Genomic DNA, 20,940 nt, shown 5'->3' on the forward strand with positions numbered 1-20,940 from the left:
TATAACCTAAAACAGAAGAGTTTGTTTACCTTTGTTCCATCTACTTGATATGAAAAATAACTACTTTGAAAGCCATTGTTGAGTTTTATGCTGAGTGATATCTAGATTTTCTGTGTACTTATCTTTTGTCTCTGCAGGATTACCTGTGTCTTGATTATGAGGCTACATTGCAATGGTAAAAAGGATATTGAAAGCTAAATTGGACTTGAAGTTGCAATCTGATATATCATAGCCAAGGAAGATAATCAGAATTGTTTTTAAGAGTCAAGAAAGTCTCAATTTGGAAGAAAAATCCTATTTAATCACTCTTTTAGATTAATGACATAATAAAAGTAACAATAACAGGCAAATTCAGTGTGCATAGGATTCACAAAAGTAAAGAATTTGCTCTGGGTATTGTGTTTAGTTTTGAGATTGGTCAGTTTAAAGGGGGAATGGTACCAAGTAAAGTATGGGACATTTTCTATCTTCATGAGGAAAATAATGAAAAGGCAGACTATGTTCTATTAAAGGATTAAAAACTGAGAGGCAGTATGATGTGATAGAAAAATGTAGTTAAGTTCAAACTAGTTATGCAAGCTTGGGCCATTTGAAACTGATAAATATGATATTTATCCTTACTCTTTCTTTAATATTTTATGTCTATAAGCATTTTGTCTTAATGTATGTATGTGTACCACATGCATACCTGGCACCCACAGAGGCCAGAGAAGTGCATCAGACTCCCTGGTTGTCAAGTCTCAATGTGGATGTTGGGAACAAAATGCAGATCTTCTGCAAGAGCAGAAAGTGCTTTTAGTTGTTGAGCCATCTCTTCAGCACTCCATTACTTTTGGTTATTATAATATATCAATTAATAAAAGACTATGAAAATTGAAATATATTTGCCTTACAAAATAGGATCATGGCTGTAATTTTCCCCAAACACATAATTTTAGAAAATTGGTTTGTTTTCTGATTTTCTCTTTTTATAAAAGTGAAGATAAACATTTGTATGGTTATTATGTAGAGAAAAATATTAAAATAAGAATAACCTGCACTCATGTGAAATAAATTAAAAGACAATATGAATAAACTCAGACTGTTTTTTTTTCTTTTAGAAAATAGTAATGGCATCTAATTTACAAACTGAGTTGTTAGAAATATGAGACCATGCACTATAAAATATGGTTTTAAATATTTGTTATATAGCCACAAAGGCTGAAAACATGCTATATTAAGGTTGTGGTACATATTTATACTATTATTTTATTTTAAAATATAGGCAAGTAATTTATTGAAACTCTGCTATCAAAAACAGTTATTGCTGCTAGAAGATGATCTGCAGGGTTTGTTATCTTTGTGATAAGCATGTGAAGTTAATATTTTAAAACAATTATAATGAAATTGTAAAAGTTCTTCAACTTCTGCTATGGTATAGCTATTTCCTTGGGTGCAGCATGACAATGTTATCATGGGGCAGATATTTCTGCAGTGATGCACTGCAGTTATGGCAGTGGATAAACCAAGTAACACAATACTCATATCACTCCTCTGTAGAAGGATATGGGGGTCCACTGGAAATTTAGTCAAGCTTATGTACAATATTCCTGATCTTGCTCCATGGCAACATATGTTCTTGTAGGGAGCTATGATATACAGGAGATGGAAGATTGATGGTGCATGTGACTTCAGTGAGGCAGCCTTTGTGAGTTTGCACCCATGCTGGAGTGGAACTTCTTGCTGATATGGCTGCTTCTGAGTCACTCATACACTTCCAAGAATTTCCATATTTTTGATCTGTAAGTAACCTCAATAAACTGATCAGTCCATGAAGCTGGACTTACCTGAAATTGTTTCTTTGGTCAGCTGGTGCACAATTTGCAGAGAAATTATGGTTCTTTAAGTCTCTTCACAGAATGTCTTGAAACAAATGGGCACTTAGCAAAAACAGAACAAAACTAAAAGTGAATCTCAGTGATCATTTGTATAGGACATTATATGGAAATAATGACATGCAACTGAAGTTGAGGTGTCTACCCAGAGGAAAAGTCCAGGTATACCAGCTGCATCCCAAGGAAAATCCCTGAAGTAGTACAAAATACATTGCCATCCACAAAGGTAGCATATATGGGACATTTATTTTTTTTATTAATTTATTCTTGTTACATCTCAATGGTTATCCCATCCCTTGTATCCTCCCATTCTTCCCTCCCTCATATTTTCCCCCTACTCCCCTCCCTTATGACTGTGCCTAAGGGGGACTTCCTCCCCCTTTATATGCTCATAGGGTATCAAGTCTCTTCTTGGTAACCTGCTATCCTTCCTCTGAGTGACACCAGGTCTCCCCATCGAGGGGACATGGTCAAATATGAGGCACCAGAGTACGTGAGAAAGTCATACCCTACTCTCCACTCAACTGTGGAGAATGTCCTGTCCATTGGCTAGATCTGGGTTGGGGTTTGAAGTTTACCGCCTGTATTGTCCTTGGCTGGTGCCATAGTTTGAGCAGGACCCCTGGGCCCAAATCTGCCTATCATAGTGATCTTCTTGTAGGTTTCTAGGACCCTCTGGATCCTTCCACTTTGCTATTCTCCCATGCTTCTCTCATCTAGAGTCCCAATAGGATGTCCTCCCCTCTGTTTCACTTTCCTGGTAAGTGAAGACTTTCATGGGACATACCCCTTGGGCTGGTATGCAGATATAAGTGAGTATATACCATTTGAGTCTTTCTGCTTCTTGGTTAACTCACTATATGGGACATTTTAAAAAGAAAGTTATGGTGTTTTACAGGGACAGGGTATTTCATGGAGAGATTAAAGTCAAGATGGCAGGCAACTTGGAATGAGAGAGGCAGCACTTAGTAGTACCCAGTTCCCTAGGCTGGAAAGGGCTACATTCACAATAGAATTAAGAAAGAAGTTAATTAATCAGTGACCTCAGGACTTCTATAATTTTAGTTGGCTTTACTGAGTCATATGTTCCTTCAAAATTTTTATGAGGTAAGATGGGCTTTGGAAAATTTGAGTGATTTACTTATAGCATTACATAAATCGTGTCTGTAATAACTGAAAGGAATCCAGAGGGAGTGAGAAAAAATGGAGGCCATGGTAGTTTAAATTAGTTTCTCTCCATAATCTTAGGGATTTGAATCCTTAGGCCACAATGGTCAGCTCTGCTTGAGTAGTCTTGAGATGTGGCCTTGCTGCAAAAAAGTATGTCATTAGGAGTATGTTATAAAATATTCTGTCAACCGATTAATGTTAATGACTAAGTATCTTAAAGATTTGGGAAAGTATCTGGAGGAACATAAAGCCAGATTAAATTAAGAAGGACCCCTGCATTGGTGGGAAAGGGCATTCTCAGAGCTTATGGTTATTCAATTAAATCTCACTGCCAAGGATGGGTAAACTACCTATATATGAAGGTCAGAGAAGTCATAAATGTACCAAAATACTCGTTTTGTGAATAATATTGGTCACATGATAAAACAAGACTTGAATAAATCAATTTGGGATGTATCTGATAGATTTCTTCCTTCTAAAAAAAAAAAAAAACTTCACATACATACTCTTATAAACAACGCCAATACATTAATTGGTTCACCAAACCATAGCATTCATATTTAAAAAATAAACATTTCACAAGTTTCTGGGGGAAAATAATCATTAATACTATTCAGGGATGAACTCCACATGTTATTGCTATCAGAATGCCAGGCATGGTGATAGTATCATAATTTTTATAAGTATGCTCAACTATGTGATTGGGATTATGGGACACATTACAGGACAAAACACATGGTTTTTGGTTTTTTTTGTTTTGTTTTGTTTTGTTTTTGTAACTCAGGGCAAACATCTGTGGTTAGGGACGTAGTCTCCAGAATACACTGGATTTGATGTATCTGTCAAATTCCTTCTAAATATATTCTAAATATTTGTGCTGTGCCTCCATATTTTTGTGCTGTACTCATGGATAGCTATACTGTTGGCATCAGTCAATAGAAATCTTTTTGCAATGTTCAAATTTTAGTATGTAGACTTATAATTGATCCAGTTGCTGTGAATAAGTGATGTGGTGTAGCACAGTAGCCCGATTTTTAAAGAGACATACATATCTATCACCTCCTCCAAGGTTAAGACAATATCCCATAGAGGGATCAGAGAGACTATAAGAACTGAAGGAAGTGAAGGGGTGTTAAGATATAGATACTCTACCTAGAAGAAAGATAATCATTGTTTTTATAGAACAGATGTCACTTTTATGATCTCCAGAATACATTGGTCCAGGAGCCAATTGGTCCAGACACTGAAATGTGTAAAACAACATAGTGGTATCTAGATCTACAATAATGATAACAGAATCATTACATTTCATTGTAGGTGAGTAAAAAATGTCACTAGAACCTCTCCTAAAATTCTACCTACCACTTCCAATCTGGCCCACCTCTTCCCGCAGCTAAATGCGGACTTAAAAAGTGTTTTAAAAAAAACTATATAGGAGGTATAAGATTGACTAAGTGAAAATATAATGCTGAAGCTTTTGTAAGTCATCACCCCTTCTGGGGTAGGAATCTTTGCTGATTCAGCTCCTTTTAAATGGCCCAGATTCTGTAAGTAGCTCATGCTCACACTCCTGCAAGCATCCTTAGCAAATTCATCAGTTTACAAAATTTGACTTAGAATATTTTGGTAAATAAGCATTCTTTACATATTTCCAGGAAATATCACCTCTATTTTCATGTTCTTTATTTATGCCCAAGACATACACAATATGAATGTTTTTGAAAGTTTTCTTAAATTTTTAAAAATTTATATGTATTTAGTTATTACAAAACAATCATGTATATTTATGAGGTATACTGTGACATTTCAGTCCATGTACATAATGTGCAAAATGTAGTGATCAAATAAGAGTACTATAGACTTTCCATATCTGCATCTGTTTTTGAAACTGATTATCAAGCTACTCAATTTAAGCCCTTTATAAAATATATCATAGATCACTGAGGACAGTAACAACCCTACCATAAATCTAGAGGGAGGAGCCTTGTAAGCCATCAGGGATGGACTCCTCCATCATGGTCCACTTTGTATCTTACCTACTGTTTCCTAGGTAACAGGATAAAGGTAAGTCTTTTCCTTAGGAATCAAATCACCATATGAAAAGGAAGGGTTTTATGGGGGTGGTGTGGCAGTCCATTAAAAAACTGTTTCCTTCTGCTCTGACATGTAGAATCTAAGTCCTATCTCTGGGTGTAACTACACAAAAATATCACATAATATATTGTCTCTTTTAAGAGTGAATCCAGCTGCTTCTGTCAATTGCCTTGCCAGGAGCCTACACCACAGGAAAACTGATTCTTCTGATAAAACATAAGAAGAAAAGAGGCATACTTCTCTCAATGATTTTTATACTTGTTTGTTCTGGAAGTCCTTCCCTTGGTGCAGTTGCTTGCAGAGCTTCCATCATGTAGTACTGCAGATTCTGCCTGCTTTTCAGAGGACTGTAACAATTTCTTTTGATTTTTTTCTATCTCTTATGGTTGATCCTTGCCAAAAGCTTAGGCTTGTTTTTCATATCACTTGGTGCTTTCTAAGTCTTTTTTGTTGAAGCCTGATGCCTCCTGCCATGCAGCTTGTCCATTGTTGAACCTGCCTGTTTTGTGAAGCCATGGCTTTCTTCTTGTCCATTTTCTGTCAGCTGCAAAGATTTACAGATTATCTGTCCTGTTATTTTTCTCTCAAAATCCAAAAAAGTGCCTTTGAGTATCCTCTGACATCATCTTAAAGAGTTTTTTTTTATTAAGGAGACTATGAGCACCATCCCCCCAAAGCATCAGTATCCATGCTTCAGAACATAGGGACTGATTCTTTCTATATAACTGCTTTTTCAGATTTATCATTGACTCTTACATTACCTGTTTAGCGTGTACAAGCTATCATTTTGTTTTCTTCGACTTTAGGAACAATTTTACTATCCCAATTGTATTTGGGCCCCTACAAAGGTATTATTCTTTCCAAATCAGCAAGTAGAAACCTTAAGAGAACAATACTCCATTTCCCTTAAGGAAATGTTCTCTTGGGCTATAAATGCTTATTTTCATTGGGAATTGGTTATGTTATTATTGGTCTTATACAGAGAAAAAATGAGGTGAGACTCAGGGTGTCTCTTTTTTCTTTTATCTTTCTTTCATAGGTATAGAGATAGGGGTTAAAAAGAAAGGATGGGAAATATAGAAATTTATAGGTATAATAGAACAAAAAGTAGATTATTGAATCTACTCCTCAATTTAAGGCCTTAATTGTTACTCACAAATAAGGTTATTTTTAATTAATTAGTATAGAATTTTGTATATTGATGCAAAATAAGTTTAATTTTGATATACTTGTATAGAATTCAAATTTAAGATTATTCTTCACACACATTATGTATATTTCTACTCTAATATGAGGTATTCTACATATACTTATAATACAAGGTTTACTTCCAATAACTTGAAAGTGGTATTGCATGCTGTTTGGTATAATAAAGTAATACAAGCTACTTTTTAGTTGATCACATCATGGGCATGTCAATTACTAGTCTATTTTTATCACAAGAATATATAGCCTAGGTTTAACAGATAGATATAATTCTATAGATATATAAGGTAAAATAGTTAGATAAGGTCTTCAAGAACCTAAGAGACCTACAGAATATGGCATTTAAAGATGGTCTTGTTACTTTAAAGATTCTTGGACAACAAGACAGGTTAACTTCTGGCAACACCCAGCCTATCTCAAAGAAGATGATGCACATCAAAGAACCTCCATATGGAGATGGTTTTAAATGTGTCAAACAGCCACTGGGCAAAATGTCCTCATTTCTATAACAGTCAGAATTCTGCCTAAAAAAGTGCAAGCTTGGGTGCAGGCACAGTCGATGGCCAAACTCTGCCAAGGCAGGGTAAGCAAGTCCTCAGTAGTTTCCATCTCAGAAATATGTCTGTCAGATATACTGGCCAGAAGGCTGAAGATGATGCTTCAATGTTATAGAGAGTCTTGGGTGACTGTTCAGGCAGCAAACTGTCTCTTTTCATTTTTTCATTTTGGAAGCTGCTAAAGTGCACTTACGATTCACTCAGGTAATTAAGTTTTTTTTCCTTCTCAGGTCTCTGATGGTGTTGAAGAAAAGATAGTTTAGTCTTACAATTAAGCTTAGTTGTTTAGTGGTTTAGATATTTTTAGGTCTAGATGGATGTTTTAAGTTGATAGAGATGAAATATGATAGATATTAACTTTCATTCAGAATTTTAGACTCACTAAGGTAGGAAAGGTGTTTTCTTCAAGTTTGCCAAATACAAATAGCAAAAACACTATGAATGTAACATTTATATAATTTTTGATTATTTGGTGGTTCTTCTTGCTGTATGTAGTTTATTTTATTTATGTGTAATAATATAAATATATATACACAAAATAAATATAATAAAATAGAAAAAATTCTATAAATTATTAAAATAAAAAAGGAATAATTTTATTTTCCACAACTGAAAAAGAATGTGCCATATGGCTCTTCCTGTGTCTGCTTTATTTTTCTGAATACAATGTCCTCCATTTCCATCCATTTCATCATATGTGATAGGATGTCATTCCTTATATGGCTGAGTAATATTTGATTATATGCTTCTAATACATTTTAATTATCCATACATCCAGTCATGTACACTTTGAGGCTGTGTCTTGGCTAATGAAAATAGTGAAATAATAATACAGAAGTCGAGGTATCTCTCTTGATATTATATCCTTTGGAATCTATCAACAATCGGTTCTCGGCCTTTTGGCTAAGATCAAGTGTGGAATCTATCAACAATTGAGACAGTTCAATTTGACCATGTCCCCTGGACGGGGAGACCTGGTGGCACTCAGAAGAAGGACAGCAGGTTACTGAGAAGAGACTTGATACCCTATGAGCATATACAGGGGGAGGTAATCCCCCTCAGGAACAGTCATAGGGGAGGGGAAATAATGGGAAAAGGGGAGGGAGGGAAGAATGGGAGGACACAAGGGATGGGATAACCATTGAGATGTAACAAGAATAAATTAATAATAAAAAATTAAAAAAATATTCTGTTGGGATAGCAATTGAAATGTAATCTGAATAAATTACTTAAATAAAAATGTAAAAAAAAAAAGGCCATGTTTAGTTTGTTGGGGAAACACTATTTTGTTCTCCATGATGGATGTACTAATTTACATTCCAACCTACTGTATATCAGAAATCCTCTTTCCTCCTCATTTTCATTAAAATTTCTTCTTTAATAGACATTCTTATTAGGGTAAGATGTCTTGTTTTATTTTCATTATGCTTAATGATGCTTAATACATTATGCATCTATTTTTGAGAAATGTTTCTTTAATCAATTTACCAATTTTTAATTGGATTTTTGTTGTGTTTTGTTGTTTAAATATTCTATTAGTTTTATATTATAGTCTACCAATATTTTCCCCTTTCAACATGTTGTTTGTTTAGAAATAATGGACATTTTCAGTGAGAAATGGTTCCCAACACTTACATATAAGAGATATCTCTTTATTTAAGCATGTGCCTACTGGGGCTAATGCTGAAATAAGAGCTGACTCCCAACAAAAGATTTCTTGTTAGCATATTTTCACCTTAGGTTTATGCATATCACAAACATTATCATTTTTGAATCTCTTTCAGGTTACACTTTGAAAAACTTAAACAGAGACAGAAAACTGCAAGTCTGGAAGCTTAAGCAGATAGGTTTATACAACAAAGATATTACGTATTGCCACAACTGTTTTAAGTATACCAGTGTTGTTCTTTCTTTAATTTTTTAAAATTTATTATGTATACAGTGCTCTGCCTGCAGGCCAGAAGAGGGAGTCAGATCACATTATAGATGGTTGTGAGCCACCATGAGTATGCTGGGAATTGAACTCAGTGCCTCTGGAAGAGCAGTCAGTGCTCTTAACCTCTGAGCTATCGCTCCAGCCATGTTCATTCATTCATTCTTTCTTTCTCTTTTTCTTCTCTTCTCTTCTCTCTCTCTCTCTCTCTCTCTCTCTCTCTCTCTCTCTCTCTCTCTCTCTCTCCTCTTTCCCCCTCCATCTCACTCCCTCATTCCCTCACCACTCTCTCTCTTTCTTTCTTTACTTTCTGCTTGCTTTCTCTTTAATGATCATTACCAGAATCATCTTAGCTACACGGTGGAATTACAATTTTCCTGACAGAGGACTCAATGGCAGACAAAAATCTAATGATGAAAAGAGGAAATAAAAAAAAAAAGAATCTAATGATGATTGTGAGCTTAAGATTTCTTTAGAGTGAGAATCAGGACGTAACAGTTGAGCTTAAGTTAGCATTGTCTCCTTTATCATAGGTTGGAGCCTAAAGGCTGATCAATTCTGGTGAATAAATATTTCCATCTTTGAGTCTTTCTATTTTTACATACAATAGAGTTTTTTTATTTATATACAAAAAATTTTATTTTTTTGTGTGTTCTATAATTCCCTAAAACGGTGTTAACCTTCCATCATTTTAATTTATTTTTAGGCAGCTATTATTGGTAGCCATTATGAGGTTTACTTTGTAATTTAATTATTGAAGTGCTCATTGCAGGGACATACACATGATATTGATTTTTGTACGCTCATCCCTTTTTTTTTTTGAGACAGGGTTTCTCTGTGTAGCCTTGGCTGTCCTGGTCTCACTTTGTAGACTAGGCTGGCCTCAAACTCACAGATATCTGCCTGCCGCTATATCCTAAGTGCTGGGATTAAAGTGTGCATCACCACTGCCAGGCCTGTATGTTCATTCTTTATCATGAAAATGTACTGAATTTATTTATCAATTGGAACAGTCTTTTTATTGGTTTATTATTTGTTTTTGTCTGTCTGTTTGCTTTGTTTTGAGATATAGGTCCCCTTGTAGTTCAGGGCATCCTGGAACTCTTAATGTAGTTCAGACTGGCCTGAAACTCTGGAGTCCTCTAGAGCAGCTTCTTGAATATTGGAATTATAGAGGTGTGCTCCCACATCCAGACAGAGTCCTCGGATTTCTTTTTAACCAGAATGTTATCTGTAAGGTATGCTAATTTGTCTTTATTCTTGTTTTCCCTTTATTTGTTTATCTTAATTTCTCTTCTGTCTCAAATAAAAGTAGTCAAAATGGGCATCCTACTCTTATAGCAGTATTAGAAGAATGCACATGTTATTGTACAGGTTTACTATAATATTAGATATGATATTGCTGTATTAATTATTTGTATTAATTATATTGCCACGCTTTTCTTATATTTGATTTTTGAGGCCTTTCATCAAGTAAGAATACTGCATTTCTTTTGATAAAAAATGTGAATTATATGCTTTTTTCACTCTGATTATTATTTTATCAAGGTAATTTTCTCTATAATGTTCACTCCTAAATATACTTGTCTGTGGATTATAAGTTTGGGTTATGCTGTCTTTCAAGTTTTGTTTTAAAAGAAATCATCTACTTCTCATTGGATTTCTTCAATGATCTATTGCTTATTCAATAGCATTTTATTTTTAGTTTCGAAATATATGTAGAAGTTCAAGTTTCTGTCTTAGAGTTTTATTGCTGTGAAGAGACCCATGGCTATAGCAACTCTTTTAAAGAAAAACATTCAATTGGGGCTGGCTTACAGTTTCAGAGGTTCTGTCCATTGTCATGATGGTAGAAAGCATGAAAGTATGCCTGCAGACATGGTGGTGGAGAAGAAGCTGAGAGTTCAACATCTTAATCCAATGGTTGCCAGGAGGGAACTGGAATTCCACACTGGGCAGAACTTAAGTGTAGAAGACCTCAAGGCCTGCCTACACAGTGTTATACTTCCTCCAAGACTTCAATAAGGCTAAATCTCCTAACAGTACCACCCCCTATGGCCAAGCACTCACAGGCAATGCAGCCTGTGTAATATGCACCTGTCAATCACTGGCAAATATGTGGAGGTGAAGAAATTTTTATGACTTGGAAATGGGAATTTTGCATGCTAGTAGTGATGGGAAATATCCAGGTTTAGTTTCAAAATGTCAGACGCATCAGGTCACTGTGTACTGCATTCTCCCTCTGAAATAGTACTGTGACTCATATGCCTCATCAATTTGCTACTTAACTCAGGGTCTATGAGTGTCACTAGATTTCCAGGAAACAAAATGTTCAGATGTTCTTAATGCTAATCTGGTCTCCTTTGGTCCGTCTATGGCCTCTCTTTTGCCTTATGACTCGCATGGGACAGCTTTTCTGATTTCAACCTACTGTTGATTAGGACAACAGGGAAGCTGATGTAAGGCATGTTGTTCTCTTACTTATCAAAACATTTAGATTCTGCTTATTCCACCTCGTCTCTGTCTTATGATTTATTGTCACTGTATCCCAGCACTCTCCTTCAAATATTATAGCTGAATAGAGCCATTTCTTCCATCCTTATTTACTTTATGTATGGGAGTTAGGATATAACCATTATTGTTAGTCACCTAGTCTTCTGCCAAAACTCTAAACCTTATTTTGAAAATTGAGCTATCCGTATCTTCAAATCAGCATTTCCATTTCCTTACAATACATTTCTAGCCAATCAATTCGTTTTAAAATTTTTATTTTTATATCTTCTTAACTGAAATATAACTAATTATATCCCTTTTACTTTCTTTCTTCTCTCCATGGCCCCCAGTCGCTCTTCTGCAAATTCCTCCCATGCCTCCCCTCAAATTAACAGCTTACTTTTCTTTGACTGTGTTTGATACACACACACACACACACACACACACACACACACACACATTTGCATTTATATGTATGCCTAAATATATATAAATAAAACCTGCTGAAATCTACTTTTGTTGGTGGTGTGTATGTGGCTTCAAGTTTGATCACTAGTGAAGTCAATACATATAGAGAAGGAGAGACAAATAACACCAAGGTCGGTTCAGTAAAACATTGAGGAATCATATTATTTTGTATTTAAGTAAAATTATGCACAATATATACATGTACATGTATATACATTAACACACATGTATATATATACTATGTGTATAATATATTCACATATGTATATATGTTCTGCATGTATATATGTGTGTATTATATAAAATATACATATATATATTACATAGATAGGTATAAATGAAAGAGATATCAGTATCACCATAGGTATTGATATAGATATATATTAAAGGAAGTTAAACCATTTGGTTTGGCAATGCTTCCCAAGAAGAAACAGTATAATAAAAACTCCAGTACCAGAAACAAGAAACCTCTTTTGAAAGGGTTGGTCAAGATAGTCCATACGATTCCTAAAAAATATAGAATATTAATGTAGCCCTTGGTTGCCTCTCAGGGGGTAAGAGTGGGCTTATACTGCTAAAAACATCACACACTTACAACACAGGACTCAGATGATTCAAACTATATATAACCTGAACGTCTCTTTCCTGCTGTCTAGCTTTTGTTCTAGAAAATGATATGCAAGCTGCCAAGGAATGGAATCAATTAAATAATCCAACCAAGCTGTAACACCCATGAATCTCATCCACTTTTTTTTCCTTTCAAATATGCCCATTAAATCTAATAGCAGCAAGGTTGTTTGATAAAGCTTTGAGTAATCACATTATTTTATATTTAACTAAAATTATACAGGGCACATCTACATGTGTATATATACATACATCAATAAACATGTATATGTAGGCCACTTGGGTTGCCAATGTTTCTACACAAGATGCACAAACTAAAAAATACCTGAGAAGCAGATACAAGAAACCTCTTTTTAGAGGATTGGTCTTGGGTAGTTACCCATCCAAGCCTAATCCACAAAATCATTAACAACTCATCCATTGATTCATCATTAGTTATAATAAAATAGTCAACAAATCAGTCACATTCTGCTTTTTACTGCTTGTTCACATCTTTATCCCTTTTCCCACTCATAGCATTTACTTAACTAAGTGACACTTAGAAAATGTTTTCAGCAGTATATAGGATGAAAGCCTTCAAATGCACTATGAATACTCAGGTTTTCCAGGTATATCAACATAACTGTGAAACAAATTCTCATTTATTAACATACTATTCAGTATTTTTAAGCTTCTTTGAGAATTTCATAGTATATTTTGATTATATTCTTCTCACCGCCAACTCCTCCCAGATCTACTCCTATCTGCCTTCTCTCTCATTTTTGTTTCTTTTTGGTTTTTTGAGGCAGGGATTCTCAGTGTAGCCTTGACTGTCTTGGACTCACTTTGTAGACCAGGCTGGCTTCAATCTCACAGTGATATGCCTGCCTCTGCTTCCTGAGCACTGGGATTAAGGCGTGTGCCACCATACCTGCCTTCTCTCTCATTTTTAATACTCGTTAAATTCAGTTTGTGTTGGCAGACTACTCTTGGATACAGTGCCTACCTTGAAGTATGATCAATGTGCTAGATATTACATTGTTAAATAAAAACAACTTTACCTTTCACAGAAGCTATCAAATACCAATAATTCCTCAGCTAAGGATAGAATTACGTACTCAATTCTCTCCCTCACACTGAGATTTTGTCTGTCTTCAGCTTGAACAAGTGTGTATATCCTTTTCACAAGTGCTGTGACTCCATGTGTACATCTGCTCTCTTATATCCAAGAAACACTGTTTTCTTGACATCATCCACCACCTCTGGATCTTCCAATCTTTCTACTCACTCTTCCACAATGGTGCCTGAGCCTTGTGAGGAAGGGTATGATATAGATGTCCCATTTAGGACTACACACTCCAATGTTCCTTATTTTCTATTCTTATCGGCTAAGGTCTGTGTCAATTGCCATCTTCTGATATCGACAACGATTGTACTACAATACTAGGCAGCTGATGAGGGATAGGAGATGCACTAGGTCTACAGATATAGCAATAAGTCAGTAGGAGTCAATTTAATGTATATTCATCTAGCAGAATAATAACAGTAGGCTTTGTCCTAGAGCAGAGTTTTTTAACCTGTGGGTTGTGAACACTGGACCCAGACACAGTTCAGTAGCAAAAGTACAGTTATAAATTAGTAATAAAATAGATTTATGGTGGAGTTGCCTCAGACTACCAGAAATATGTGTTTTCTAATTGCCATGAACCACGGATCACATTTAGGTCCTATCTAGGCTCTGATGCCCTAGAGCCTATGATCTATCTAGCTAGAGGTTCTTTGCCTCATTAACAGTGTAAGATATGGAGTCCACCTTTTGGAGTGGATCTTAAGTCCAGACAGAAAGTGGTTAGTTATACCTATAACATTCGTGTTGCTATAGCCTAAATGGCTATATCTTGCCAGAGATCATTTTGCAGCTTATTAAGTTCAAGTCTGGATGAGATTGATAACTCTTCTCCAGTAGTGTATATACTTCCTTCAGTACTGTGAAAGCTGAGCCACAGAGATAAAGTTTCCAGGTTAGTACCCACTTGATTTCTCCATGTTTATGATTCACATGTGTGATGTTCAACAATGGGGCCTTGTTGCCATGTATGTATGTAAGAAAAGAGCAATTTTCACTCTATTTAGAATCATTGGCCAACAACTGAAAAAGAGGTAGCACATTCCTGGTACTTGGATTTTTATTTGGTAATATGTGTGGTATATGTTTGCAATATTGTTCTCCAGTTATAAGATAATAATTTCAAAACTTTATTTAAACTGCCTTTGTATATTTGTATATATCTTAGATACTTTCTAATGTAAAGAGTTACTATATGGTTTTTAAAAAGACTTTTTGTTGTAGTTATACCTCTAAATAATTCCTCCTCAAATTCTCAAATTTTGGGCTGTTTTTTTCTCTGAGATAGGGTTTCTCTTTGTAGCCCTGGATGTCCTGGACTTGCTTTGTAGACCGGGCTGGCGTTGAACTCACAGAGATCTGCCTGGCTCTCCATCCCCGAGTGCTGGGATTACAGACATATGCTACCAGGCTTGGCCAAATTCATAATTTTATGTCTTTTATCATTTTGATCTCTCTCAAAACTGCAAGAGACTAAAGTTTCCTCTTCCACTTTCTCTGTTCTCCATTAGTCCTCCTACCTCATCTATCATGGTCCTTCATAATTATTGGTTACCTATGTGACTTCCTGGTGTCATTTTGAGCCACATGAATTTATAGCACTGTTGTCTTATTTATTTTTAATTCCCCAGAATCTACTAAATTATTTTTAACATACCAGGAGCATAGCAAACAGTAAATCGCTGAATGGATTTGAAGGAGTCAGATGTTCAGATTTACAGATCCTAATATTTCACAGAGTCAATCAAATTTTATTGTACTTAGTCTTTAGTATCTTCTTTCTGGGCATGTGAGTAAATAGAATCATTAGAATAATAAGACTATTTTTAGAGATATAGTAAAATTGTCTTATATATCAGTCACTGGGATGGTGGTGAGAATAGAGGATAAAAAGGTAAATAATGATTTAATTAAGCATCTATATGGAAATACTGGTTTGTATTTCCCTGGTTTGAAAAATCTAGCTTAATACTATCATATATATGACAAGATGGTGTCAGAGCCAACATGGAATTGGGTCTCCTATCTCTTGGATGTAGAGTAATAGAGAAACATGTCTTACTATTTCCAAGTTTAAATAGTCACTAAGTAATGGGCATATGAGAAAGCACAGAATCAGGATTCCCATAGGCTGTTACATGTACAATCATCATGGTAAAAATATGTTTTTGAATTAAGGACTAGTTTGTTCTAAAATCTGATGCTTTATTAATTGTTGAGAAAAAAGATGCATTTATCTATTTACAAATGTCAGCAAACATCCTTTAATTTCAACATAGATACAAATAAGTTAGTGTTTGATATTAATTGAAGCATTCTGGGTTAAATTATATATAATTTATATATTTTTAATTTATTAATTACTAGAAAAACTCATAGAAAGAACAAACCCAAAGTAGGAGGCTACTTCAGATATACAATATTGATCATAGCAGATAGTATCTTTATATTCATACACCTACCAATAATCTTATTAAAGAAACAGACTAGAGAAAAAAGTCACAAAAATCAGTGAGATAGCCAGGCACAGTGGTGTGCAACTGTAATCCTAGCACTTGGGAGGCAGAGGCAGGCAGATCTCTGTGAGTTCGAGGCCAGCCTGGTCTACAAAGTGAGTCCAGAACAGCCAAGGCTACACAGAGAAACCCTGACTCAAAAAACCAAAAAGAAAGGACAAAAACCAGGGAGATAAGTAGTCAAAAGGAATCATTTGGTTATTTAAGAATGAAGTAACAGGGAATATCCAATAGTTAACTTGCAACACTTAAGTGTGCTAGGGTAGCAGCTTCCAAAATGAAAAAAAATGACAGAGACAGTTTGCTGCCTGAACAGTCACCCAAAACTCTTTATAATGTTGGAGCATCATCCTTAGCCTTCTGGCCCAGTACACCTGACAGACATATTTGTGAGGAAGGAACTACTGAGGACTTGGTTACCCTGTCTTGGCAGAGTTTGGCCGTCAACTCTGCCTGCATTCAAGCTGGTCCATTTTTAGGCATAATTAGTTTTGCAATTAAGCTACAGTTAAGCTTAGTTGTTTAAGGGTTAACATGTTTGTAGGTCTAGATAGATGTTTTAAGTTGATAAAGATGAGATATGATAGATATTGATTTACATTCAGAATTTTAGATGCACCAAGATAGGATAGATATTTTCTTCAAGGCTGTCAAATACAAATAGCCAAAACACTATAAATATAACATTAATAGAATTCCTGATTGTTTTGTGGTTCTTCTTGCTGTAGGTAGTTTATTGTATATATTTGTGATAATATAAATACTTATGTAAAAATAGAAAACTAATTTAAAAAGAAAACAAATAAAGTATGCTAGGGTATAGTGGTGAGGTATTATATATAGAAACAAAAGCAAATGCATAAAAGGACAAAAGCAAGTTGGACCCGATAAAACTTTAAATTTTATGTTTAACAACATATACTATTTAAGAGGGTTAAAGTACATGCTACAGACTGAAGAAAGAAAATTCAGAAAGTATATATTGAATAAAGCATTATTATCCTAGAACCACAAAGAAACCTCAAATCTCAACAACGAAAAAGCAACCTGTTTGCAAAATCTGGCAAAGTATCTAACTAAATAAGTGCATCCATAAAGAACATACAAAGTTAAAAAATGTACATGAAGAGATGTCCAACATCATTTATTGTTAAGAAACTGAAATTTTTAACAGATACACACACCCATGTGTACTGTCACAACTTCTTCATTTCAAAGAAATTATTCTACCACAATTTCACAATTACTCACAATTTCCATTTTACAAGCATTTGTAGTTCTTTTCAAGTGAAGGGCTATATTTATATATATTTAATTATTCAATATATGTAATACTTTGCAACTTTTTATTAAGATCCTATGTTCTATTCTGTTATTAATGAAATCTTGAATTTTTTTGCTTCTTATGGTTTACATATAAAAATTTTCTAAAATACTATATATTAAATATTTACTCCCAAATTTCTAATACTAATTGAAGATGAGGATGCTGATGTGAGAAATGGCTTAATGGCTCATAAATGCATGAGCCATGAAAGGTGTATTGGAGGAGGCATGTTAACAGGACACACTTTCTATCTTTGTTTTCTTTCATTGTGACCTGAGTGGCTTTGTTCCTCCACTAATTCAGCCCTGTCATGTTTCCTCTACAATAGACACTGAGTGCTGGATCAAACTGACAGGACCAATACCTCTGAAGTTGTGTATTTTGTGAAAAATATATTTTGTGAAAAAGCCACAAAGCTTTTTCCTTTAAATTGTTCTTTAACTATCTTTTACATAGATAAAAAAAAATCAACTAACAGTGACAAATGTCCTCTTGTCCCTTAGTTTTGTGGGGATTTTGGTAAATTTTTTATAAAACATATAACATATAACAGTAAATCTGAATATTGTCCAGGAGGACCTTTGTTCATCTGGTCAAAACTACAGTTACATTTTAGAAATAATTTTTTAAATTTTATTAATTTATTCATATTACATCTCGATTGTTAGCCCTTCCCCTGTTTCCTCCCATTTTTCCATCCCTCCCACTTCTCCCCTTCTCCGCTCCCCTATGTCTGTGATTGAGGAAGACCTCCTCCCCCTATATATGCTCTTAGAATATCAAGTCTCTTCTTGAGTGCCACCAGGTCTCCCCATCCAGGGGACGTGGTCAGAAAAGGGGCACTAGAGTTTGTGTGAGAGTCAGATCTCACTCTCCACTCAACGGTGGAGAATATCATGTTCATCGGCTAGATCTTGGTAGGGGTTCGAAGCTTACTGCCTATATTCTCCTTGGCTGGTGCCTTAGTTTGAGGAGGAGGACCCCAGGATCCAGATCTGCCTGTCATAAAGTTCTTCTTGTAGGTTTCCAAGACCCTGTGGATCCTACTATTTCCCCATTCTTCCACGCTACTCTCGCCCAAAGTCTCAATAGGATGTCCTCTCCTCTGACCCACTTTCTTGGTAAGTAAAGATTTTCATGGTATGTATCCCTTGGACTAGTGTTTTGATATAAGTGAGTATATACCGTTTGTCTCTTTTTGCTTCTGGATGAATTCACTCATTATGATAATTTCTAGATCAATCCATTTGCCCACAAATTTCAGGAATTTCTCGTTTTTAATAGCTGAGTAGTATTCCACAGTGTAAATGTACCACAGTTTCTTAGTTCATTCTTCTACTGAGGGACACTTAGGCTGTTTCCATATTCTGGCTATTATGTATAAAGAAGCTATGAACATGGTTGAGCATATGTCCCTGTTGTGTGGTAGGGCATTTTCTGGGTATATTCCAAGGAATGGGATGGCTGGGTCTTGAGAAAGCCCTATTCCCATTTTTCTGAGAAAGTGCCAGATAGCTTTCCAAAGTGGTTGTACTAGTTTGCATTCCCACCAGCAATGAAGGAGTGTTCCTCTCTCTCCACATCCTCGCCAACATGTGGTGTCATTTGAGTTTTTTATCTTAGCCATTCTGATGGGTGTAAGATGGAATCTCAGTGTCATTTTGATTTGCATTTCTCTGATGACTAACGAGGACGAGCATTTCTTTAAGTGTTTCTCGGCCATTTGATATTCCTCTGTTGAGAATTCTCTGTTAAGTTCCAAGCTCCATTTCGCAATTGGGTTATAAAAACAGAGATAAGTTATAGTCTATTTCTTTAATAATATGTCAGATATTTATTTTTTAATTGATTTATTCAGACTACATCTCAATTGTTATCTCCTCACTTGTATCCTCCTGTTCTTCCCTCCCTCCCTCTTTAACTCTATTCCCCTCCCCTAGGTCTGTGACAGAAGGGGAACACCTCCCCCACCATATTGTCACAGCCTATCAAGTATAATTCTGGTAGCCTGCTTATTCTTTCTCTGAGTGCCACCAGGCCTCCCCACCAAGAGGAGATGGTCAAATAGGGGGCACCAGAGTTCATGTCAGAGTCAGTCTCCGCTCTCCACACAACTGTGGATAATGTCCTGTCCCTTGGCTAGATCTGAGTAGGGGTTCAATGTTTACTGCATGTATTGTCCTTGGTTAATGCAGTAGTTTGAGCAGCCCTCCCCCGGGTCCAGATCAACCCAAAATGATGTTCTTCTTGTCGGTTTTTAAGACCCTCTGGGTCCTTCCACCACACAACAAGGACATATGCTCAACCATATTCATAGCACCTTCTTCGTAATAGTTAGAACCTTGGAAAAAAACCTAAATGTCCCTCAGTTGAAGAATGGATGAAGAAACTTTGGTACATTTGCACTATGGAATACTACTCAGCTATTAAAAAGAAGGAAATCTTGAAATCTGCTGGCAAATGGATGGAAATTGAAATAATCATCTTGAGTGAGTTAACCCAGACCCAGAAAGACTCACATGATATCTACTCACCTATAATTGGACTCTAGCCCAAAAAGGATGTCCCATGAAAGTCTTCACTTACCAGGATATTGGGATAGATGAAGGGACTCCCTATTGGGACTCTAGGTGAGAGAAGTATTGGAGAATGGGACAACAGAAGGAGTCAGGTATTTATTTATGGTGATAAAATGCTGCTTCCTAATATTAATATTTTCTGATGTATTAAAGTAATAGCTATAATTTGAATTATATTTCATATTAGATAACACCCAAAGCCACTATATTTTGAGAAAATAAAGTGTGTTCTTCGACTTTTACCATTATAATTACTACTTGTTCAATACAAAATAATATATTATAAGTATATATACTATCATAACAAGTAATACTGAATGAATAGTTAAATAAATAACATTTAACAAAGAATTAAGTGGTATTAATGTAGTATACACAGAGTCTCCCAAGTTTACTGTAGGACAAGTGATACCACAGCTTCCTTGGCCCAGAATATATAAGTAGGACATTAAAGATAATTATTAATCAAAAGAAATTTAGACACAAATTTCTTGCATTCATTATAGAAGTCTGGTGGTGATATAAATTATTCCTTTACAATATTTTATTTAAATAAGCACTGTTAAAAGTCCTTGACAAATTTTAAATGAATTGTGACAGTTAAATAATGTATGTTCAAATTGAGATATAACTCCTTAATCAATAACAATAGAAAATAATAAAACCATCACAGATTAAATATGACAAACTTGTTTTACTGAAATAAAATCTAAAATAATGGATTTTATAAGAAATATGTGTTGGGTTCTAAGATGGCAGCGCCTATTATGCACTGTATATGATCTACCACATGGAGACCAGGGACCGGATTGGGAGCCACAGACTTCAAGAACTGGTGAACACAAAGTGAGTGGGGTCCCGCAGAGTGCAAACCACAGTAGACTTAGCCCCGGGTCAAACAATAGCCCATGGAGAACCTGAACCCACTCCCCAGGCTTTAGAATGGAACCCACCTGTGGACTGCAACTGGCCTCTATAGCCCAGGCCCAGT

Source organism: Acomys russatus, chromosome X (genome assembly GCF_903995435.1).
Source record: "Acomys russatus chromosome X, mAcoRus1.1, whole genome shotgun sequence".
NCBI classification, from domain to species: Eukaryota; Metazoa; Chordata; class Mammalia; order Rodentia; family Muridae; genus Acomys; species Acomys russatus.